At 39.2% G+C, this 26,161-nt stretch overlaps 1 long non-coding RNA gene across 2 annotated transcripts; it reads left to right on the top strand.

Moving 5' to 3' along the window:
* The first annotated feature begins 829 nt into the window (after positions 1–829).
* LOC107313860 lies at positions 830–25,154 on the top strand. 2 transcript variants are annotated; one of them, XR_004306910.1, is made up of 3 exons: positions 830–2,882; positions 24,099–24,224; positions 24,916–25,154. It is a non-coding gene; the product is annotated as an uncharacterized LOC107313860 (long non-coding RNA). The 2 variants fall into 2 exon arrangements; XR_001555232.2 differs by lacking the exon at positions 24,916–25,154 and adding an exon at positions 24,384–24,888.
* Positions 25,155–26,161: the final 1,007 nt, after the last annotated feature.

The following is a 26,161-nucleotide window of genomic DNA, read 5'->3' as shown; positions in this document are numbered from 1 at the left end:
TCCCTATAGGCACTACATGGCCTCATTGAGGTCTCTCTGGAGCCTTCTTTAGGCTATTTAACCTCTACTGTCTCAATCTGTCTCCTGCGGAGGTGCTCCAGCCCTCTGATCATCTTCACAGTGCCTTCAGTTTAGAAAATCGTGTTGCCTTTTTGGCATCTGGCAGATCTTTCAGCATTTCTGCAGAACAAAATTGTTCAGAGATTTGGAAATGAAAATACATCAGCCTGCCTTGGCGTGAATTTGCTGCAACAGCAAAGGCTATTTTGGATCTGTGTCTGGTGTAGTTAAGAATACCCAAGTGCCCTATTTTCCAGGGGAGTGCTAACAAACCTATTATCAAAGAGCTGTGATTGATTCTGTTGCATTACAACCAACAAATTTTTCTTCTTTTGTTCCAGAGGGAGCAGGGGGTGTATGTTTTCTATCCATTTAAAGATGCTCTTCATCTCTAAGCACTGTGTAAGCTGGCATATATTAAATTCTGAACATGAATGGATAAGGCAGCCCTGTAATTCACACATCTTGATTTGACAGCTAGGTCGCAAATATGCTAACATTCAACTTGTTGGTTATCATTGCTGCTCCTTTTCACAAGGGAAAATTAGTATGCACATCTGAGGATGGCTTCTTTACAAAGAATTATATAAATGAGGCAAGCAGCTCAATTTCTTAGCTGTTTGTGAAAAGGCCTTTTATTTCTTACTGTATTCCCCGTCTGGGAGAAGTCAAACATCCATTTGAACAGAAATACTTGAAAATTCAACAAATAGTTCCTTCATTTAAAGGACTCCTCTGAAATACTAGCAGCTCTTTTTTTTTTCTTTTCCATAAGTGTCTTGCACTGGTGAATCACTGTTTTAGTGTTGCTTTCACCATATATCACATCCATAATTTGCCTACTGAAGATGTTAGGGAAATGTGCCCGAACAGCATGTGCTTTTTCAAGCAAGTAATGAGCACATGAGAGAATTTCATTTATTACAGCTCTTAGGTGACCTAGCAATGGAGGAAGGAATGAGTCAGTCATTTATTAGTAAGAGGCTTCTCAGAGTCTAAAATAAAGCCAGAAATCCTACAAGTAAATTAAGTGAAGGAAAGCCTAATTACACTATAAAAAAAACCAAACAAACAAAAAAAAAAAACCCACTAAAAATTCTACTAATGTAACTTCTTAAAAGTAACTGTTCCCAATGACAGATGCTAGACACAGCATTTACAAGCTTGATTTCTTAAGTTAATGAGCCCTTTAACCTTTGTGGTATGATTTCACATTGGTTTGTTTGAGTCTGGGAAGCAGTTCAGTGCATGGGGCTTCTTATGTTGCCATCCAGTCTTTGCATGGTGTGTGTATTTCTTGCAGCAGCTGCAATAGTTTAAAGCTCCCATTAGCTGCACTGTTAGTAGCTGCACTCAACTTGTGCAGGGTGATTAATTGCTTTGAGGTGATCACTGAGTTCTTAGTGGTCCCCCATTGTCATTGAAGTTGTAATGTTCGTAGCAGCAAAGGACACCTGCTTTGATCAGTAATCTACTGCAGACTGTAGTTGGAACGAGGAAGAATTCTGGGGAGATGGATGAATAGGAAAGTCTGAAATGCAAACGTTAGTATGTTTTAGTATTAGTTTTCAGGGGAACACTATTGTATTTTGAATCCAAAATCTGATGCCTCCTTAAATTATTGTAGCTTAATGGTATGGACACCAGGAAGACTTGACAACAAAAAAAATAATTTAAAAATAGTATTCTGCAAACTTGAGGTGTTTAAATTATGTTTTATCAACTTGCCAGCTTAGTGTTATTGCTCATGCAGTTTACCTTGGGTGTTTCCTTAAAAACTGTCTTCCAATTAGGTAATCGCTAATTTCTATTGCAATTCTGTCCCTATCTCTAAGTATGATATAGCTGAAACAAGCAAATTCTTGCTGACTAATGCTGACGGTGTGACCTTAAAAATTCAGTAAGATTTTTATTTACACGTTCTCTCCACGGCACCGTAAAATTGAATTCTGGAAACACATAGAATATAGTGCTGTGAAGGAGACTGCATGTCTTTGCAGTAGTAAGACTTAGTGTTACACGTGTTCTGTGCTATTGCAAATCACTTGCCCATTGCCCTTAGTGAAAATAAGGTGGTGTGGTGTTCTCCTTTATTTCTGTTTTGCAGTGGTAAAACATAGCAGTAATATCTTGCTCACAACTGTCAACAGGTCTGCTTCATGAACCTTTATACAGTTGTTTTCATTTTATGTGGTAATGACTACTCTGGAAATACTCTACAAGACCGTAGATTTTTCAAAGCTGCTTTTAATGAACTGTAGGACTTGGTTCTTTGCTTTCAGCAGCAGCCAGCCCCAGATGAGCTTTCCCAGCTCACTCCATGTCCCTATTTGATCACTCTGCCTAGACTGTTACTGCTTATGATTTGTCTGTTTTGAGGCCCTCACTTAATAGGGCCCAACCCACAGCAGCTCAGCTGAGTTCAGTCTAATGAATTAGCTATTATCTAGTGCAGCAGATCTCACAGTAATAAGTCAAGGGGAAAAAAATAGAAATTCATGTTGCCTGCTTTGAACTCTACTTCGGCTAAAATTGTGCATGTAATTTTATATCTACATACATACGAGTATGAAATGTACCAGGACTGCTCTGGAAGTCACACCTCCTATTGTATGACTTCAGTCCACAGCATCAGAGGCAATAGCATTGTGAAGCACGTCACATTCTAGATGGCTGTGCACAGCTGTCACGCCACAAACTGAAGTGCATCTCTACCAGCTCATCTGCATGAACTGACAGTTTGTGACCAGGGAGTTGAATATTGGCTTCAGTGTACTGGGATCAATGGTGACAACATTGCAATATCTCAAAGTTTTCACCAGGTGAGTCCCATGAATGCTCACGCAGGAGTAGAAACAACACCACATGCAAGTTTGTCAGGGCCTATGGAACCGTTGTGAAGCTGATGGTGACAACTTTCCAGATCGTGTTGTTACTGGTATCTAGTTGTGTTGTCACTGCTCTGAGCCATAGTCGAAACAGCAGTCTGTGGAGTGTCGACATGTGAATTTCCCATCAAAGAAAAAGTTCAAGACACAGCCCTCAGTGGGTAAAGTGATGTGCACTGTCTTTTGGGATAGGAAAGGGGTGATCCTTCTGGATTTCCTGGAACCCAGACAAATCACCCACTTTGACCTGATTAACATGAAGGCTCAAACTTCCATAGCCAGGTCTGAGAAGACCTTTATCTTGCAACACAATAATGCCCAGCCCCATACCAGTCTGAAGACAGTGAAACAGATTGATAGTCTTGGCTGGACTGTCCCACCACACCCACTATATAGCCCAGATTTGGTGCTTTCTGACTTCCATCTGTTAAGGTAGATGAAAGATGGGACAACACAGGCAATATTGTCCTATAGTAACAGTGCTGTCACAGGAGTTGAAAGTTGGGAACCTCTGCTGGTGAGGATTTTTGATTGCCACACACAGGCTCATGTTCATTGCTAGTTAAAATGGTAATGGCTATATTGAAAAAGTTTTGTAGCTGAGAATTTATCAAATAGTCTTATTGTGCTCTTTGTATCTGTTGAAGTTTCTACGGAGATGAATTATTCTCAGAATAGCCTATATATGTGGCTGAAGTTTAATGTAAATTCCCACTAACACCAGAGTAAGGCAACAAATCTTTCAAGTGGAGAAATGCTATTGTTTTGTCTGACACTTTGAAGTGAAAGATTTCTGTTGTCTTCTGGTCCTTCAAAGGTAACTATCAACAAAGGCACAGTGCCTTTGGATTTTTGTTTTAATGAATGTAAGTATATAGTTTCACACCAGAAGAAATTATTATGCTTAATCTAGTCCTTCCTGTCAATCATTTGCTTTGTGACTTTAATTAAACACTTCAATTGTTCTATAAAATAAAGGTAATAGTGAATTGCTTCCAGCAGGGGATTGAATGAATGTTAAGCTTCTGTTAATTGAAAGTGCTATTCTGAGATTCAGCCATTAGTAATTCACCAGATGAAGGGGTGAAACTCTTCTGAAAGCTAAGCATTTTCTACTGCAAAGAGAAGGTTTGATTTTCAAAGCCACATGAAACTCCATTCTGTCTTTCAGGACACACTAGAGAGAAAAAAGTGGAAGGTAGAATGAAAAGTAAAAGGAGAGTATAAAATAAAAAGCAGACTTGACCTTCCTTCATCTTAAGCAGGGAGCTTAAGAAAGTGACAGATGATGTGGGAAGGAAAAGACACTCTCTGAGAATATTAAGTGTAAGTGTCATGGAACCATCTCAGAGGCTTTCAACAGTGCTCTATATTTATTTCACGTCAGTGTTTCCAGTTATTTTAAAACTTCTGTACTCCATTAATTTACAGAAAAGGGGATGTGCAGGCTTATACTGTCATTGCTGTTAGTGAGCTGAAGATGTGTGTACTGTACTGTTAAAGCAGGTTCCCTGTCTAGGAGTTTGTTTCCTTTTCTATAAAAGATTCTTGCAGCTTGACTTCCTTGGTATGCAACATGCCCAATAAGCCTGCATAGCCTTCCAGGAGTACTCGGCGATCTTACTTAGGCAAGATGTTGGATCAGTTAACCCGCTTGTGGGTTACATTTACCATATGTTTTCTGAAAATGTCAAACATTTCCATATGTTGACTTTGGAACATGCTGAGGTAATAGTCTCCCTTTAAAATGTTTAGTCAGTCACAAGAACATGAATCACAGAAAGTGTTAAGATTGGAAGAGATTCAGATTGCCTAATCCTGTGCTCAAAGCAAGGTCACCTACAACAGGTTCTTACTGATGTGTTCAGTTCGATTTTTGTGTGTCTCTATCTATGGAGATGCACAAAACACTCTCTGATCCCCAGCTTGTACTAATGTGTGCAGTTTTTCTTCCCTAGATGCAACCTGGCATTCCCCCTTGCTGAACTTTGTGGAGTTTGTTAGGTAATTTATCCAGCCTGCTTATGTTCCTCTGAACAGCAGCATTCCCTCTGGTGTATCAGCTCCTTGTCCTCCTCATTCACATATCATCTGCAAATTTGCTGATGGTGTGCTCTGTACCATCATCCAGGTTGTTAATGAGTTTAATCAGCTCTTGCCCTAGTTATCAACTCCAAGGGCACACCACCTATGATTGGCCTCCTGCTGGGCTTTGTGCTGCTGATCACTAGTTGAGCCTGGCTCAAACCACTTTACTGTCAATTTAGCTAGTCTGTAAATTGTCAATATTTATATCATAAGGTTATGAGAGGCTGTCAAAAGTATGTAAAAATAAACTGTACCCACTGCTCTCCTTTCACCCACAATACTTAACTGTGGTAAGCTCTCAAGCTGTGCAGGCATGATTCCTACTCTGTGAATTCATTCTGGTTAATCACATGATGTATTTGGAAATGGCTTTCAGGATTATTTTTTTCCATCACCTTGCCAGGGTTGGAGGCAAAATCCTTGGGTCTTCCTCTTTGCCCTACTACAAAATGAGTGACTTGTTGTCTTCTAGTCATCAGTAACCTTCCTCAGTCTCCACGGCCTTTCAAAGATAATGACTTTGTAATACTGTTGCCTAGGCTTCTCAGCACTTATATGTGCATCCCTTCTCCACTGAGGAAAGGATTATCCTTGTTCCACAAGTTCCCAGTGGTTTTGGGGATGTGGGATTCCTGAAAGGTAGGTCTTGGAAGTAAGCATAGAAGGGAGTTGAGTACCTTGACCTTATTAGTGCTAGTGGTTGCTGTATACTGTATACTCAATTCAGTAGTAAGCCCATGCTCCTCCAAGTTTTCAGTCACATCACTGTAGAAGTCTTTTGTTGCTTTGCATGTCCTTCTCCAGTTCCAATCCCAGGTGATCTTTGGCATACCTAACCCCATCACTGCTTGGACAGTGTCTGTTTTGTCTTGGTCACCTGTCCCTGCTGCCAACTCGTGCAGAGCTGCCTTTAATTAGTTGAAATTTGTTAGGAGTTCCCTGTTCATTGGCATAGATATTCTCCTACATCTGCTTGACTTTTGGCACACTTGGTTGGACCATTCTTGAGTTTGGAGGATGTGATCCTTGAAAAATCAAAGTTATCCTGAATCCCTTTTCTTTTTCAAGACAATGCTACATGTGATTTTTCCATTTGATTTTTCTTATGTGAATAGGCCAAAGTCTGTTTTCCTGAAGTCCAGGAACCTGGTGTTTGCATTGTTTTCTTCTGTCTGGATTCTTAGCTTTCCATCACATATTCACTACAGCCAAGGCTGCCTCCAGCTTCCACACCCCATCCACTCTACTGGGTCTGGCTGTGATGGAGTTGATTTTGTATGTAGCAGTCTAAATGCTGAAATAATTTGTGACCAAAACTAGCAATTGCTGAAATGTGCTTGTGAGTGTATCGACCCATTACAGCACTTGTGCTGGGTGGGCTGTCTCATTGGAGTCTTCTCCAGTGAGGTCTTAGCCCTGCAACTGCATGCGGATCTCTAATTTGTTCTACAGGGAGAAAGTCTTACTGATTTCCTGTGGATACAGTGACCAATAACATTAAGATCCCTCACAAAACAAGCCAGTTAGCGAAACTTTGAGGAAGTGTCCTTCAAGTTCCTGTTCTCTGTGTTGGTGATAAGAAAGGTAGTACTGGAAGGAAGTGAATGTCAATTGTTACTTCCTGTTCCTGAGACCTATTTTGCCTGCTTTCTCCCTGCTCCTGAAAATAGAAAGCAGCCTGCTCTGAAGGAAGCATGTATGGCTGTACCACTGTGGCAAAGGTTGTTCATTCACTATTGGGAGAAATATCAAGTGAAACAACATGAGGAATAGAGTGTTTGGAGGAGTTGTGATAGTTGAAGGACAAATAATTGGAAGTAGGTCAGGAACAGTAGATTTGAGTAGGCAAGTGAATGTTCTTGGGGCAAGAAGTGATCAAACTAACCAAATATCAATAGGACTAGGAAATGGTAATATAATCCCACAAGTGGCTAGGAAAAAGAAAAAGACCAGAAGAAAATGCTCTACTTTTTAGATTACCCATACTTCATAAGCCATGTGAAAGTCAAATGCTTTGTTTTGAGATATCCTTATTTTTTTACATGCTTTATCCTGGAACGTGTGTATGCTGATCTGAGATGGAACCAGAGTCATGTTCTTTCAAGGGCTTGCTTCCCTGTGTTTTGCTTTAATACCTTTCTTTCCCCTGTCCCTTGGGTGTGATAATGGCATTCTGTGAATCATAACAGCAGTGCAGAGCTTAATTAATGTTTGCCAAGCACTAAGATCCTCAGATGATATGTATTATGTGTATCCAGTGCAACATTATTTCTAGTAAACATAGGCTATTTTTCTAGCAGCAACTCATCTCTGGTGCTTTCCTGTTGTAAAAGCAACCATATCAGGATGGCTGTGGTGGGTCATGTCAAGGTCCAGCTATCTCACTGTCTAGTCTCAAGGAAAAGCAGATGTTGAAGGAAAAGAACTGTGAAAAGAACAGGTGCTTTATCCTGAAAACACTCCTGGCCTTTTCAGCCAGTTCTTGGTGAGATGGGGGAATTAACCCTACATATGCTTCTATGGGTGTTCTCTGTCTGAGAACTTAGAGGAAAGAAAATCATATATTTAGTCTACTTAGTTGGAAGTAAATCTTCATCTGCCATGATGATAAATGTACTTCAGTCAGAAAAGGACAAAATATGATGTGCTATTTGGTGCTTTGACTTAACTGTTCGTGGAAGAGCTCAGTGTATGTCCTTTCCACCCTCAGAATAGGGTGATTTATTGCTTTATATTTATCTAAATCTTTAAAAACCACAGATTCATATCCAAGGATAGATTAGTTCTTCACCCTTGTGAGCTGCAGAACTAGACTAAGATGCACTAATTCATATTAATAAGATGCTAAAATCCTACATTCTATATAAATTAAACAACAGTTTGTTATCTCTCTGTAAGGAGTTGCTTTGCCTTGCCATGTTCTCAACCTTCCCCTCCCAGCTAATGGGCAGTTTTTCTATGTACCCATTGGAAGCATTTTTTTTGCCTATAAAATAGAAAGATCTGGAAATACAATGTGTTTATGATCTGTAATCACGTTCATGCTCAGTGGGGTTACAGTTACTCAGTCTGCACAAATAAACCATTTCATAGTTTAAAACCTTGTGAAAGAAATTCTGTCCTGTTTGTGTGAGGAAATGATTAACTACTCTGATGTTTTGGAAATGTTTGGAGGCCCTTGTAAGGAAAGGACCAATAAAAACGTTAATAGTCTCAATTGTATTTATCATATCCCTGGCAGTCCTGCTGATTTGAATAGTGAGCAGCCTACTAAAATTTCATAGGATTATTTTAAAAAAATAAAAATAAAATGCAACCATAATATTGGCATTTAATTATCTGCTATGAAAGGTCTCTCTTCCACTTCAAAGTTAGTCAGGCAGATAGTGTGTGTTCACTAAATCTTTCCTTCTTGGTCCCCGATTTTACTCTAGATGGCAGAATTGTTCTATTTGCAGCATGTGAAGAACAGAGTAAGAAACAACAACAACAAAAAAAACTGGTTAATGACACATACTTCCTCACTATGAATAGTTCTTGCTTCGTAAGTCGCTTTATTTTTCCAATAGTGTCAAATTTCTGAGTAAGCAGATAGAATTCTTAAGCTGTGTTTCTGAGAGAAAAAGGTTGTGGCTTTTTTTTTTTTTTTTCCTTCATAAATGCTGTCTGACTCAATTAGCAGCTGCAGAATGTTTACTCTAAAGAATAATTGCTATGTTAACACTGGTACTTGGATTGTCTTTCTGGGAATGTGTATCAATTGTCACATATATATTAATTCCCAGGAAGGACTGAGGTTGAGGGAAGTGTTAACCTTTCCCTACAGTGTTATGTTAAATTCCTTGTATATGGAAAATTTTCTCAAATTCTAACATAACGTGCGTGTCATACAGGGATCTGAGACACTTAAGATGCATTTGTAGGGAAATGGCTCTCAAGCTAAAATATGTATGTGCTGAACAGGTGTAGACTCTGTCTGTCAGGGTCATTGCATAAGCCTGGTAGAGCTAAGCTGGTCTGATGGTTATCTAGGTTAACACTTCGAGTGAAGCTATGTCCTAGATTTTCCAGTTTAAATAATTTCATTTTGTAACACTGGACATAATTTCTTTGGTACCCAATGTAACAATAACCTCTAATGTCTTTGTGACTCTCTGAATGCTAGTTTATGGGGGAAAAAGCAGTAAATGCTTTCAGATATATCAGACACTTCAGGAGAACAGACATATGAAAATATGCCTTTTTTTCCTTTTTATTCAGCTCTAATACCAGTTCTGTTTAGCATACTTTAATTGCCCACATTTTTCACCTCCCTGTCACCTGTGACCAAGGAGTCACTGCTACTCTTAGACAAAAGCTACTTAGGTAAGACACTCGGATAGCATTGAATGCTTGTTCTATTTTTTTGTAGTAGGGTTGCTGTCATGGAAATTCTAAGTGTTGTAACTTAGTGCTACTCCAGGATTTTCCCTTCTTTGCAAGGTGGTGAATTTAGTTCTCCCAGAAGCTACTATTGTTGACTAAATGCTTGCCTTTTGTTTGTGGACCAGCTTGACTTATATTTTCCTTTAAGGCTGCCTTAAAGAAAAGGCTCCTTTAAGGAAAGTATTGTGTTCAAGAAACGTTTGGATGTTGTGTTGAGGAATATGATTTAGCCGGGAAGTATTGGTAATGGTTGGACTAGATGATCTTCTAGGTCTTTTCCAACCTTGATAATTATGTGATTCTGTGATTATTACAGTATAATCTGCCTTGTGCTTTAAGCTGATATCACCCTTTACTCTGAATGTGGTCCGTGCCTGAGCACATGGAAAGCAATGAGGGAGTGTGCAAAACTCCCACGGTAACTTATGCTCTGGTATTTCTGAAGTGTGTTTTACTTGTTATTGCATGACTGTAGTGCCACAGTGGTCTTTAGATATTGCGGATGATAATTGTGATGTAGTATTGTAGATGGGGAGACATGATGTAAGGCTGGTCTGCTTTAACAAGGCAAAAGAAACAACAATGGAGTGCCTAAAATGTGACAAAGCATCAAGATGTTCTTTGTCTGTGTTTGCAGAGACTTTTTGATTATCCTTGAATTCCACAGGAATCTTTGGGGCAGAAGGAATGTTGGGAGGAAGTAAACAACCCACAAGGACTAACAGTGGACCATCGGTGCTAGAAGGATGCTAGATGACATCGAAGGCTGCCAAATAAGGCTGTGTCTGTTAGGCAGTCACTGGGGGGTGGATAGGAAAGGGTACCCAGTTGTCTGTGCTTGTTCTGTCGTTTAGCCTGGGCAGAGGTGCCTGGACTGGGATTGTTGCAGGAGACTGCTCAGGCGCAGGGTTCTCTTTTAGAAATGTGAAAATCAAAAGGAAGTTTGTTTAATTTTTGATTGGGGGGAATCAGGGAAGTGTGAATATTTAAATTTGGGAAAAGATGGCAAAAAAAATCAAATATAAAAATAATAGTTTGCCTGCTTTTGAGCTTCAACTTTTAAGTGTAAATTCTTATGGCTTACAATGTTAGCATCTCTATAAACTATAAAAGCAGTTTTTAGTTGGCTAAAATCTCTACAAATTTGTACTCTTACTGTTCTAAAAAAAATAATCAACTCAATTACTGAATAAAATTGAAGACTGCCTTCAATTGCTCAGCTTGTTTGTAAGAAATCTGTTGTGTTTACTTTGCAAAGCTGTAATGAGTGATACGTATTTGTGGGAATATTTTATCTCTTGAGGGATTTTGGCACTCTGCATGCTAACTAGTGCCACTGCAATGTTACCATTTATCATTAGGGAGCCTTGAAGGTCTACAGCATTAATGTTGCTTTGCAGTGCTTGGTATGACAAGACTAGTGTTTCTACAGATTACTCATGCTGCATTGTCAATGGGAAAGGTCATACAGGACTGAATTCTGCTTAATGTAATCATATTTCTTAATTCTTAGTTTCTTAAACAAAATATGTTCTCCTTGCTATAGGACAATTGAACTAATCGTCTTTAGCCTGTTACTGCAATTCTTGTAATGTTCTATTTTGGGAGAATAGAATATTATTGCCTCTCTGTAAAACTGTTCAGAGGTCACCTTCTGAGACATCATTTTTCTTGCTTGCTTGCTCCAGTCACCATGAGCAGATTCTATTCTCTGAAGTGGGAAACTCTATGCTAATATTGTTTAATGTGTTTTCCAGAGGGAGTTGTTATCAAGTAGCATAACGTGATGCTCAGGAGCTGAGGGTTACTACCTTTGTAGTTGCTAGAAAAAATGCATGTTTTTTACATCTTTTGAGTGTTAATGAAGTTGTCTTACAAGAAGCTTTTGACTTTGAATGTGTTTTATCACGGAGAAAGTATAAGCAAAACCTTCACACCTGCTATTTCACCTAGTGTTACTCGATTTTATTTAAGCTTCAAACATTAGCGTTACCTATTCCACCCTCATTAACAGGGCATTAAGAAAAGGGGACAACAAACCTGTCTTTAGTCTTTGCTTCCCCAGTGTGCCTTGACCTTTCTTTCTACCAGTGTTCCCCTCCTTTTTCTTTAGCAATGCTGTTTCAGACATGAATCAAACACTGATTGCAGCCATTTTGCTTTGCCTCTTGAAAGCAGTGTGCTGCCGGCCCGGGTGAGCAGCCCTGCTGTGGTGCCGTGCTGGGCCTGTGGGAAAACCAGCCAGGGCTGCTCCCAGAAGCTACAGCTGGCTCCTCGATGTAGTTTCACTCGAGAAAGCCTGGAGACAACTTAGTAAAAAGTATTTGCCTTCTCATCAAAAGAGAAAAGTCAGTTTGCAGACATCCTATTTTTTTTTTTTTTAATCCAATTTGAAGCTTGCTTTTCCATGGCAGTTATATTTTGAGAGAAGCACAGAACTGTCTATGGATGGTTGTAAGAATGTATCTGGCGTGACCTACAGAGGAAGAGAAGATGTGAGAAACCTCTGATTGTTTAAGGGTACTTTAGAACATGCAATGTAATGATCTCTAGGTCTGATGACTTTAGACCTACAGAGAGACTTCAAAGGAAGTTTTTACCAGCTGACAGGGAAAAAAAAATAATTTAAAGTGAGTATATGTCTAAAATGTTATCTGAAGAAAGGCATAGTCTGTGCTGCACCTCAGATCAGCATAGAAGAAGTCGGGGAAAGGAGAATATCCAGTTGTTAAAAAAGAATACAGCAAGTGCTAAAGAGATTCTGAAGTGAGTGGAGATGAATAAACACGTTTCTTGTAGGTGTATAGGTTGCCGTGGGCACACATACCATGGGCAAATGTGGAACCACTGCTGTGGAACAGTGTAATGAGGTTGAATTCGCTTCTTCTTTTTACCACTCTGAAACTTCTTTGAAACAGATTTATTCCATATTTCTTCCTGTCAATGTGTTAGACTTCCTGGAAGTTTTGTTAAGCTGCGTGCATCTGTGGTGGTGCTCATTCTCTGGTTCCTCTTGAGCTGGCAGTCTGCATGGTGCAAGCTGAAGCATGGGGAAAACTGTCTTTGTTTTGCCAATTAGATTTTAAATATAGACTCCAAAAAGAAGGGGAGGTGCCCTGAGACAACAAAATATTTTTGGATTAGAAGATGTTTCAGTGTAACTTGCATGCTAGAATACAGATATTCTAGGACAAGAGGTAATGGCCTTGAGTTGTGCTGGGGAAGGGCTTCAGGTTGGACATTAGGAGAAATTTCTTCCAGAAATATTGGTGACCACTGGAATAGACAACCCAGGGAGCTGCTGGTAGTATCACCATTCCCAGAGGTGCTCAACAAATATGTAGACATAGCATTAATGACATAGTTTTAGTGGTATGATGCTGATGGTTTCATGGTTGGACTCAATTTTAGTGGTCTTTTCCAAAATTAATGATTCTGTGAATATGGTTGAGTCATCAAATTTAACATTTCAGCATTGTCGATTTACCTACAATAAATACCTAGCTAAAATTACCATATAGCTTTGCCCTTAAAATATGCTGCTTCTGAAACATCCATTTTCCTTGTTTTGAAGGAGAGGATCTCATCTTCGCCCTGCAGCCACTGACAACCTGACAAGTCTGTTCTGCATTTAAGGCATACCAGAGAATCAGACAGCCATTTTGCTACCGTTTCCTGCCCTCTTTTCATACAATGAATGTCCTGGAATGTCTGATCAGCTTATGTATTTTTGAGCTGATTTGTTTTCTTCATCTCAGAGAAAAGAGAGCAGGTGGCTGTGTCTCTGTTTGCATTTTAAGAGAGAGGGTTTAGCTTTAAAGGAAAGTGAGAATAGGATTTGTTTTGTGTAACAGGTACGCAGTTTATCTCAATTTACAGCTCTTTTAGGGAAGGTAAAACTGAAAAGATCAGCCTCCAGGGGTAAATAAAAAGCAAAGACTTGTGGGGTATAACAAGTGTATCCTTTCCCTCATAAGGAAAAGAGGAGTCGCAGGATATGGTGAAAAACTGCCAGCTGTCCTTCCTTGTCTGATACAAAAGATCATTTTTCTTCAGCCTAGACCCAGCGAGGTGTCAGGTGAAAGGATCACTTTCTGGCTAAAATACAGTTTCAAAATCCATGCAGATGCATCATTCATCTCTTCTCAAAGCATAATTAACACTGCCATCATTAATGACTGAAAACAGGAACGCTGAGATGAGGGGGGTGGCATGTATTGGGAGCTGAAGTCCCTTGAAAAAAGGAGGGTTAATGTGGCAGCAGGGGATTGAGTGTCCTTGAATGTGTCTTCTAAAAACCAGAATTTTCTGAGAATATGGAACTTTCATTTTTTGAAGTACAGCCGTTTGAGTGAAGATGCCACCTGAAAGCTGAACGGTTTCCCAATTTTAGTTCTCACAAGAACTTTTCCCTGAGAGATGATCACAGTCTTACTTCACAGAATTGTAACGATGACTTTTTTTTACATATATAATCTATTTCAAGGGAAAAGTATTGCTCTTGATTCACTTAAAAATGGACTTTTGGAGATGGTGGGAGAATGGGGAGAAATAGCAAATTATGTGGAAAGAAGGCTATTCCAACTTAAATTATGCTTAGCTAAATAAAACTCTTAACAGATTATAAATGGAGGGGGTTATTTGTATTGTTTTTCTGCAAACAGCACAAGAATGGGATTTTAAAAGTGTTTTCAATATGCTAAAACTCGCTCCATCACACCTTGCACAAGGACTGTAAGCTTCTCTTGGGATAGTTCAATACCAATTTACCAGGATTCCAGCATAGCAGTTTTGTAAGATTTCTCAAGTCTTTTAAATAATACATGTGAATGCCTGATGTTTTACGCAGAAGCCTCTGTTAGTTCTTGAATCAACATGGAAAAAAAACCAACAATCCAATCATTTCAAGATCTGATTAGAAAGATGCTATCCGTGCCTTTCCTCTGTATAAATTCTTAAACTGACATTTGTTTGTTGTAATTGGAGTGAAAGGGTTTTAGACAGCAAAGAAGCCTATCTTTCCTGATATTTAGGATGGCTGAAACCTCTCTCAGACTCCTCCATTTCTGGCGATAACGCTCTGTCTGCTCTTCTGCAGATCTAAGTCTTGCCATCTTGTTGATTTTTTTTGCCTCTGTAAGCTTCAGGGATTTTCTCCTTCTAGATTCTTCTCTGTTCTGTAAAGGTTGCTGGCCATGAAAGGGGGAAAGTGAAACCGGAGGAGCTTGAAAGCAGCCTGGGGTAAGCCCTGAAACCAACCTATCTGGCATGATTTAACTCGTGTTTCTGTGGGTCTGCACATCTCAAATAAAGCTCCTGAAGCAACACACATGGCTTCACACCAAGAATATAAATCTATGGTGTGGTGGGGAGTGGAGGAAAAAAATATATTTCCTGCTTTGCACACTAAAACCTTCCTTATTTTTTTCTATTTGGTATTAGATGAGAGATTTTCATGCCATTGTCATATTTTCTACACTAGAAATCCTTCCTCCCCATTATTTTTGTGAAAGCAGGAAAACTATCTTGTTTACTAAGAGAAAAGAGAAGTCTGCTGTAGTACCCAACCATGCCTTCATGCGCTCTGCTCTTCCCTGTGGTCCTTCAAAAATGAGCTGTTTAAAAGCAGGGATCCTTGTTTAAAAACAGGGATAATCCATGGCATTCACTAGTGACTTCATCGAAGTAGTTTCTAGTTGTGTGGCTCTGAAATGGGAGCAAATTTGTTTGAAGATCACGGCTATCTCCATTCTGGGGAATATTTGCCTGTGGACAGAGCAGATATGCTGCAGCCAGTGTCATGACTCCCAGCTTTACCTTATTGCCCTGTGTTATAAAAGCCCACAGGCTGTCACCACAACTACTCCTTGCTACTTAAAATGCCTATGGAGTTTTGGAGACTTTTCTTAATTGTTTTTAATTTAAAAAAATATAAAATCTCAGTTTCTAATACTCTATTTAAGAAACAGGAAAAAGAAACTTAAAAAAAATATATATAAAAATGTATGCTAAGCATATTAAAGAATGCACTAAACACTGCCTGTGGCAGTATTCCCCAACATTACTGGCCTGGGGGTAGAGACATTGAATGAGTCATGTGCTGTAGGCAGGCTGTACTTTCTTCTTCCCTTCAACTTGAATTCAACTTTTAAATTTCCTGTGCCTGTGAGCAACGTTGGAGGGTGTCATGGGTAAACAGCGCTCGTGAGCAGCGGGGCTGGGAGAGCTGGCCTACGGTGAATCTCCCTCTGCTGCCTCATATCTGTCAGATTTCTGCTACTCAGTATGGAATTATTCCCGGAGTTAGCAAATTCCATGAAAAGTTTCAAAAACTGAAAAGTAAGCCAGCAGAAAAGCGTGCGAGACCTGTTAGATGATGCTGTTACTAATGCACACCAGGGGGCACAGTTACGCTTTCTCATGCAATTTTTCATGGTTTAGTTTCCTGAGATGCTGTAGATTAAAAAAATATTCTGTTCTCTGAAAATAGTGGAGTGTTCAGTGCAATAATACATTAAGAGATGCGGGTTTTTATCTGGCGTTTCTAAGATGCTAACATGTGGTATAAACCCCATCTTTCTAAACAATTGCTATGAAAAAAAAGCTTTGAGATCTTCAGAACTTCATTCCAGGTGTGCCACACATTAACTGTGAGCTATATGATCAATTCTGAATTGCTGTTTTTCATCCACTTGAAACAATTAAAGCTGATTTTGATGGCCTAGATTTCCTTTCTCATGGGCTGCTGAGGCAGGTTAATTTAACAATCTGCATCACCTTAATTGTCTCATCATCATTTTGCGAAGTTTCACATTTACATAAATCAAAATACCCACAGTTTGTCAATTCCTTTGCTTTGAGGAAGTAACAACAGCAAATGAAGCAGCAGAACTCTTCATGGTATTTCTGTTGAAGAGCTCAAGTAATCAGTTGTGATACAACTAGAAATGGGTTTGAAACTATAATGCAGTAATACATTCCATCATAACCCCTCTGGAAAGCTTGCATCCCATTTTTATAAGCCGGCACATATGGCAAAACTGGACCTCCTAATGTATTTTTCCCCAGATAAATATTAGGGAATTGATTGCTATTGTGATATTTGAAGCCAAATTATGTAGGTTCTGGTTTAGATTCAGTAATGCTGATGTCTTGTAAATGTTAGGTTACTTCATGAGCTTCATTTGATTATTTTCAGCCATTAATGAGAGTTGGTTCAGGCAGGAGTGGGTGTAGGCATAACAACTTGAGCTGGGTCCTGACATTTTTAGACAGAGACCTCAATTCTTTTGGTAATTCTTATTGTCCTCAATGCTGTATCTTCTTTTCCAAATAATAGCCAAAATAAAATGAGATTTTTACATGAACTGAAGAAAAGTATTTGTGCCTGAATTGTCTCTCGCAATTTATACAAGTATGCAATTATTATCTTAAATGCTTATGAGTAGAGCTCAATCATGTTGAAGTGGAAACACAAAGCAATAATTGGGTCTCGTGTCAGAGATGCTGTAAGTGAAACAGATGTGGTGAGGATACCAGAAGAATAAGGTACATGGTGGCGGGCGGCATGTTAATGTCACAATTATTTAAATGGTAGGATTTAGTTAAAAATTTTAAATGGAAAGGCTGGGATGTGGGGATGGCCTTGTTGGGGGTGTATGGTATATTGTGGGGGGCTCCTGAATGGTAGTCACAAAGATAATTCCTTAAACAAAAAAGTGTGGGAAAAGTCAATCAATGGTGAGGGAATGGTAAGAGTGTCTTGTTGTGCTAGTCTGTCTCTGTTTTCAGCAGTTATAGGTTCAAATTAGACTACTTTTGATCTAGATTGCTGCTTCCACTTCTGAAGAGGTAGGACTAAACATATTTGAGGAGCCTGAGCCAACTGGAAAATGGCCAGGAGATTTGTACTGTAAAACCAGTTGGAGTGCTGAAACCAGTAGGGAAGACTGTGTAAGCTATGGCCTACATCTGCTGTTAAAAAGGATCTGACTGCTATCTGCCCTTTTTGGAGACTGTACCCAAATTGCTCAGAGGCATCAAGACCACGGTCAACTCTGTAACTTCACCTTATAATTGTCATCCTACAAAAAGCCAGCAGTAAACACTACCCTTGCCTCTGCTGTTTCATTGCATTGCTTGGGAAAGCAGGTTTATATTTCACTTGAAAATGAACTGGCATACCTTTCTGTGAACCTGCTCCAGAAAGGACTATTTCTGCCTGCTTTAGTAGATGTGACTAAAGGCAACAGAAAGTTTGTTGCCCTAGAGAGGCTGACTGGTTTCAAAGCCAAACACTTTTGCCAATACAACTGCTGTAAAACAAGTTTGGATTCAAAGGTGTTTGATAACCTAGGACCTGCTGACTTCCAAATGCTTGCAGATACTGTGCTGTCAGGCTGACAAACTGTGTTAGAGCTTATCCATGCCATAGCACAGGCATGACCTATGACTTTCTATGATGTTTAGCTGGAAGTCCTGATCAATAGCAGAGATTTATTTATATTGTATATTACCTTGCATTGCTTGTAAATTAGTATTATGTGAAATATACACGTTCAATTCATGTGTCTTATGTTCAGCCTATACACATATGCATATGGTTGTTAGTGTAGTGATATATTAATTATAGGCTAACTGCTTTGTCTGATCTTGCAACCGTGCAGCACCCTCAGGTGTTAATCCTTCATGTATTCTGGCAGTGTGAATTTGAGTTGTAATGACAACATTTCTTTTGAGAATGCCTCCACAGAGCTCTGTAAGAAGATCTGCAGATACTGAGCTTATGCTACCCTACTGCGCAGGGTCACCATTCATTTTTACAGAACAACTGAAATGCATTTGAAAAGAAACCTAGATATATCTATGCTATTATGAATATATGTCTGCAAAGTAGAACACTACCTCCTTCCCAGCCATAAAATCAACAAAAATCATTTTAAATGGTAGATATACACTTCTAATTCCCTTCAGTGCCTTCAGTTTTGAATATAGGCTGTGGCACAAGGGACTTAGCTGCCTAATTTTCAGGACTGTTGAAGCTAAAGCCTCTTTTCTGTTGTTGAGCAGGTAACTTTTATATCATAAAAATGCTTGCAGAATCATGGCAAGAAGCTGTGTGAGGGAAAATGGTTAAATGATTTCCATCTGCAATCAATATGATGCTGACATAAAGCCTTTCCTTTAGCAGCTCCAATGGAGGTGATGAGCTGCTAGATGAGGGGTTTATCCTGGTGTTATTTTTGCTCCTTCAGTAGTGTATTGTGTGTATGCGATGTAAAAGGGAGTTGAATGTTTTCTTTGTTCCTTCTTCTGTGCCTAGAGGAGCTTGCAAGATTAATTTTCAGTGCGTGACAGAGAGTGTCTCTGGCTCTGAAGACTCTTTATTCACTGAGAATTTGAGAGATGTCTCCCAAAACCTGTGCGTAGGTTGGTGTTGTCTGCACACCACTAGATGAAGGTTCTTTGTTTGTGAAATGAATGCCTATGCTTTTTGTCTGTGCTTTCAGCTGAATCTGAGATAATCTCTGAAACGATCTTTATGTTTTATGATTGAATAAGTAGATTCACAATTTGGGGGGAATGCAGAGGCGAATTCTTGTTAGCCAAAATAAACAGTAGTCAGATGAAGAAAAGAGCCATACCCAGATGGGCTGTGATTTTTGACACTGCAGTTAAGCACAGTGAACATGCAAATCAAATATAACTATGAGATGTACCTGTTTATGAAAATACAGCTAGGAAGATGCTGTGAGGAGCCAGGTTTAGAAATAACAGCATGCAGGAAACTCCAGCTTACCAATGAGGGGACAAAAACAGCTTGGGGACAACACATATTCCTTGCTTCCAAAAGGGCTTTTATTTTTCTCTAGTCAAAAGCTTTAGGGGAAAAATATCTCACCTTGTAATATCAATATGTTGCAATGTGCCCTAGTGAGAAGGAAATCTGGGAAGGGTAATGCAGCTTCTCTAGTTGGAGCAGAGGGAGTCTGTTGTGTCTGATCAAGAAATGATCAAAGGGAAATGATTTCTAGAGATGTAAGCTATCCTTTTCCCTGCTACAAGCCAAAAAATGCCTACATTGTCTAGTTGCTGAGAAAGATAAGTCTGGATGTGTTGTTGAAACTGATTTTTCATGTGTTTGCTGATCTTACTGATCTTTTTAGATAGCACTGGATCGTTTCACGTGCTACTCAGCATAACATGAAAAAGAACCTCCAACAAAAGCTGGGAGAGTCCATCTGAAATGATATAAGGGGAAGTTTTACCTGATCACTCTGCAGTTCATAAAGAAACTTTCTCTAAAGTCATATCCTGTCTACATGACTGCTGGCTCTAATAATGGACTATCTTAGTATTTAATCAGCTTCTCTCATGGATTCTGTGAAGTGCAGAGTGGTATTTTATCTGTTTATATGTGGTGAGGAGAGTAGACTAGTTAAAATTAGCTAATGTTTCTGGACAACTATGCAATGAATATAAAAATGATTGTTTTCAGAAGTTTGCAAACTGGCTGGTGCCAATATTGGAGTGGTTCTGGCAAATGTTTAGAAAATAGATCCTTAAGGGTATGACCATCTGCAGCTATGATCTAGGACTTAGGAAATCATCTCCATAGATTTGTTCTGGCACTTATCATCTTATCTTGCCATATCATTTGCTTTATTTCTTACCCCGTATTCCTCTCTTTAAAATGATATACTATATGTTGTGAGGACTGCCATGTATATGCTGCCACGAGACTTTGGGATGAGCAAGAAAGTGGAATTGCAAAGGTTACTTCTTTTACTATTTGCTAGCAGCCTAGAAAGTGCTTGCATTCGTAAGGGTTAATACAAAAATAAATTTAGCTTAGCACAGTTGTCAGCCAATTTAAGGTGAAGATTTCAGAGATTAGTTCTGACAATCCTGTGGAACACACCATATGTCATCTTTTGAAAGCTGAAGACAGTATTCCTTCTGGTCTTTGTTATGAACTTAATGAGGTTAGAGAAATGTCCTCTCTCTCTTACAAGACACAAGGGTAGAAGGCCTTGATCTGAAAAATACTGATCAACAATGTATGTTTAGTGAGAAAACAAATTGAATTATGCTGCTGGTTTTGTTCCTATGTTGTCACTCGTTAAATGTTTCATCAAAAATGATTTAATTGTAATTGCTCATTAAAAAAAAATACAATTTATTACAAGCCAGCTAGAATACAGCAGGAATGGCTGACTTCATTCTGAGTTTACTTGTGTTTTTGGGATATTTAAGCCTGATGACAGACTTAATAGCTGTGACAAGGTGTAGGAGATCTTGGCTGCAAAGCTGTTTTGAGGCGGGGATCACTGGAGAAATGAGCTCCAGTCTTCCTCTGAGTGTAAGAACTGACACTTCCTAATGCCAGCATCCCCCAGGCCAATTACAGCATGATGATGTTTTACTGTTTCACTGCTCCAAATATAATGAATGTTGCTGCTGTGACAGAGAAATAGTCTTTAATATGAGAAAAGAGACTGGAAATAAATTGTGCATTCAGCTGCATTGCTGGCTGTATTTTTTTTTGCTATCCGAGTCTGTTAAATGACAGCTTGAATGCTACCTAGTCACGACACTATCTACTCTGATCATGTTGGGTATATATATCTCTTTCATCTATCAAATAGTTAGCCAAAAGTGCTCTTTTTCAATATTAGAAGATCCTGAAAACTTAATCTTTAGGTTTTGATTATTTTTCTGTAGTTATTGTTCTGTATATCAAATCGGAGTCAACTGTATTTGATATTTACCTATCTTAAGCAAATAACTGTTAGAAATAATCATGGAGATTTTCCTTCAATTTTTAATAAAAATTGCCTATCATTCTAAATCAAAAAACTTCCACAAGTTCTGCTGTCCATTTGATCCCCTCTCTCTTTCTCTCTCTTTCTCTCTCTTTCTCCTTTTTTTTTAATCAAACCTGAATTTTGAAATATAGGATTTAGGGATCATGTCGGGTTCTTTTTAATTTAAAACTAAACCAGGAAAAATAAAGGAAAGAAAGCTCATCACAGTTTTATTTTTTTTTTTTTTTTCTTTTTTTTTTTTTTTTTTTTCCCCTTTCACTATTGAAAGTATTTTAAGCAACTGAAATGAGGAAAAAGTCATAAATGAAACTGACGTAAAGCTGGAAATATAGCGCTTTTTCAAGACTGGGCTTCAGAGCAAGAGATGGGAAGTTTCTCTGACTTTGCCGCTGAATTGCTATGTGAATACATGTAACTTCTGTGTGTTTCTGCAGTTGTTATTATCTCATAAAATATGTTTACATTTTTTGCATCTGTATTTTTTATTAGCAGATCTGTGAGGGGAGGCAGAAAGTAAATAAAGGGGCAAAGGGAGAGACGCTGACTCCTTGCACATCTGAATACTATCCTTCTGTCAGAAAACCTGCTTTATGGAAAGAGGAATAATCTGCAGAGCACAAGACTGATAAATCTAAATGGATTGAAACCTGCGTGTATTTAAGATGAATGATCAAAAGAGCCAAGTGGCACAAAGCACAAATGGGATACGAGAAACAACAGTAATAATGAAGGCAATTAGTTTACTTTCTCTGAGAGAACAAGATGCTTGCTGCCAAATGAATATCAAATTGCTTGGCAGCTGGGGATGGTATATGAGGGGGCAGGAGCAGAGTAGTGAATTGGCAGTGGTTATCCTTTTCTCTGTTTCCTAAAGAAGTTCTGGGGCAGGAGCAGATGGGAGAAGGATGTCCCTTTCTGGCCCAGCAGGGATATCCTGCCCCCCAGGACACAGGGGACCTGTAGACCTATGCTGTTGAGCTGGAATTTTCTGCTGGATCTTCTGGAGGTGCTTCCAGCCCCAACACTGGATGTGAATCACTGTTTTCCTAAAAGCTCAACTATGAGGATGCTGAAAAGTCCGATGAGATTAATTTTTGAGAAGGGGGAGTGAGGTGGGGTGTTTTTGGTTTGAAGAGATAGTCATCTTCCAGAAGATTTTAAGGTCTGATTTCTGTGCAGAAAATGTAGCTGAAGGCAATGGCTGAGCCTGTCTGATGTTAAAACACAAGAAAGCAGAGACTAAGGAAAACTGGAAAGCTAAAAGTGGTGTCCTATGGCTGTTGGCCTTGAGGAACTGGCTACTAATAGTTGAACATCAAGAGAATTTAAATCCTGTGGTGAAACTGTCCTTGAACAGCTCTGCAGGAAATACAGAGGTAGGTTTTAAAAGGCAGCTCAATGGAGAATAGGTATCCTCTCATACTCCAAAATACAGCCTGTGACACAAAGCCTTCTCATTGAGTAAATCTACTATGAACAGCTTTTTCTTGCTGGTAATGCTGCTGTTAAAATATGAGTGTAAGTTATGCTTTTTTTCTTTTACAGAATTTACTGTATCTTAATGGTGAAGCTACTCGTAAATTACAAAATACAGAGCTTCCTTAGTTTGGTTTTAAAAGCTTCAAATGAATGAACTGAACATGGCCTTTGTCTTCTTATGGAAACCTTTTCTCATGCGAAATTATTATCCAAATTAAGGAGACATCTTTTCTGTATTTTTGTACAGTTAAAGCAGGAACAGACAGATGAGCCTTGGCTTTCACAGCATGCATATGATTTATCAGGCATTGCGTTCTTTCCCTGAGGGAAGGTAGGTCAGCTGAAGTATGCAGTGGGGGATGATGTGAAGTTTTTTTTTATTGCCTCCCTCTTCTGTTACCTGCAAGAGATGTTTTGTACGTGTGTCGAGATAGCTTTCATTACGATTGATTTAGAATTAGCACCGTTAAAAACAAGCTATAGGATTTAAAATGTGTGTGTTGCTGGTAAAAGCTCTCTGTTGTGGTAAAAAGCAAAAAATATTCACAGGAAAGACAAATGTATGAAAATACTTGTTACTGTGAGAGACGACAGTTCAATGGTATTGTATTTCGAAAAGCTGCCAAAAAATACTGTATGAATAACTAGCGATGCTCTGAAATGTCTAGTGCTGTGCCTGCAAATTGCTCCTTGGCATGAAATGTGTTTTGCTGCTGTTGTAAAGGTACATCAAAGCCTGGACCGGGGGAAAATTCAAACTGGCGGGCAAAAAAAAGTCCTGGGTGCAAAGAGTTGATCTGCCCAGAGTGAGATGAAGCCAAATATTGTTTGCTCTGCATTGTTTGACAGAAGCATTGAGCAGAAAGTACAAGCAGGCCAAATTCACTGCTTGCATAAACAAGCTGAATGTCACTGAAGTCAGCTGTTTGCACTGACAGTGAATTTGCCTTCCAGGTTTTAAATGACTCTTACATCCTTTAATGTCAGAACATAAAACAAATTTCATTATGTGATCTAAATTAACTAATTATACAAGTTTCCCGTCTCTTACCATAGAGGTGGGAGAAAAGCTGCTTGTTCTGCTCTTTAGGGCTGTGAGTTGTTTCAGAGCCGCTGCAGTGAGAAGATAGATACAATGCCTTTTTCCTCTTTAGCTTTGGGTGCAACAACTTAAGGGGTAAGAAAGCAACTAGGGACTGTAGGAACACTAAGAATCACTGCTTGGGGTGATGAACCTTCCTGAGCTGTACATTAATGACGCATTGTGCTGGTTCACAGCAAGGCTGGAGCGGTCTCTTGACCTGCTTTGCATCACTTGGGTCATTCACAGGGAAGTTCTCTGTGGAGCTACTTGGAGGGTGAGATCAATGCCCAAATGCAAGGAGTTGCCACTGGCAGAGCGCATGGGAGATCAAACTGGAGAGTGAATCAGCAAAAGGAGGCTGCAGCATGCAAGGTGAGGAACAACACTGGTTCCCACTTTCTTGTCTGGTTCATAGCTAAGGCCCTTTGATGCTGCTTCTCACCACCTGGTATTATTCCCCTTAGCTCTGCACAATCTATTCAGATCAGAGCTATTTTGAATTGACCAGCCCTAATTTTGCTTGTCTTTCAGCCTTACCGTGTGAGTTGGTGGTGCTGGGAGCTTACACAAGAGCTCAGCTTTTAGGACCCTGGGAGCAATGCAGCTGCCACCCTGCTCTGCTCCCTTCCTTCCCATTCTCCTTCAAGCACAGAGTTGTGTGAACAGGGAAATCACTCATAACTAGCTAACAATCTGCAGAATGTGTTCTGGTACAAGGCACTTGATCCTCCCAAGGTAAAGAAGTGTGCTGGAAATTGAATTCTGTTTTATTATTCAAATCCCTAAGTATTGATGCAAACACATTAACTTAATTTACAAGCAAAAAGAATAGTTTTGCCACATAACAGTGGTGCAATAAAATATCCACATCTTCTAGGAGGGTCCTCTGGGAGCATCTATTTAACTCTTTTTATCAAAGCATCCTGCTTTCTCTGTTGTTGGCTTTTGCTTAACTACTTCTCTTTCAAAATGGGCAGAAGATGGCCTCTTATTGGTTCTAAGCAGTCTTGGAGGAAGATTGTATAAAACAAAATACTGATAATTAAGTATCCTTCTTTTCCAGAACAATGAATACAAAAGGACTGCTCCATTCTCTCCTGTTTATTGTGCTGCCCCATGATGTCAGAGGCAGAGGTTGGTGGTATGGCAGTGGAGGCTGAATCTTCCCACCGATATTCCATTATGTTTTGTAGCTGTGTGACAGATGGCAGCAGAGGGCAGTCTGACAAGATGGTGCTTGATGTGGAAGAACATATGAAGCAAAGGTGTATCACTGAGTTGCTCCATACAAAAAAATAAAAATGGCAGCCACCGACATTCACTGACACTTGCTGAGCATTTATGGAGAACAAACAGTGGCTGTGAGTACAGTGAGGCAGTGGTGGTGCCTTTCAGCAGAGGCATGAAAGAGAAGCCACGTTCTGGACAGCCATGCAGATTTCTGTGAGCACAGCAAGCAGGATCTTGGTTGTTGCTGGTGAAAATGCACAGCAATTGGTGTGACCATGTTGAAAAAGTAGTGTTTTATGCAGAGAATTTGCTCTACCAGATGGTGTTATTGTACTATTTTTATCTGTTATAGTTTCCACGCAAATAAATAGGATACATTACTTTAAGAGCAACCAATGTATTTAGGATGGGTAGGGAACATTTACAAGCTTGTTAACTTTTTTCATATGGCTGTCTACAGAAGAAAGATGTGACCCTTGCTGCTTTTGGAACATGGTCAGTTTTTTATGAAAAAACAAACAAACAAAACAACAACAGAATTATTCAATTTTATATTTTGGACAAGATAAATGAAACATTTTGTTTCAGAGTAATAATTTCTAACTGAGATATTCTGGGGGTAATTCCACTTGATCTTTTTCTTGGCTGCTTTATGGGAACTGGAGGTAATTCAGGAGCTGAATTCCCTTGTTTTGCTGTGCACTCTGTGCTTACACATCCTTCAGAAGGAAAGTATCAGTGTCAAATATCAGCAATACATAGGATGCTGGGAAAATCTCTGATTAGCTTGATGCAATCTCTAAACATTTTATTATTTTATTTTTTATTGATTATTGGCATACTCTGTGCTTTATAAGACATGCAAAAGACCACACTTGCTGTGTGGCTCTAAAAATATTGTTTTGTAAAAGAAAAATGAATGAATCTCAGTAAAAATTGAGATTTAGTGCTCCACAATGACATATTCAGGCAAACTGAGTTTTTAAAGTTTTGAATAAGAAGCAGTAGTTTGAGAGCTGTGGTGCTAACAGGGGAACAGCAGTTTTCAATTTTCTTGACAAATAAAACCTAAGCTCGTG

This window comes from Coturnix japonica, chromosome 4, assembly GCF_001577835.2.
Source record: "Coturnix japonica isolate 7356 chromosome 4, Coturnix japonica 2.1, whole genome shotgun sequence".
In the NCBI taxonomy this organism is placed as follows: Eukaryota; Metazoa; Chordata; class Aves; order Galliformes; family Phasianidae; genus Coturnix; species Coturnix japonica.
This window is presented reverse-complemented; position numbering and strand designations above follow the sequence as displayed.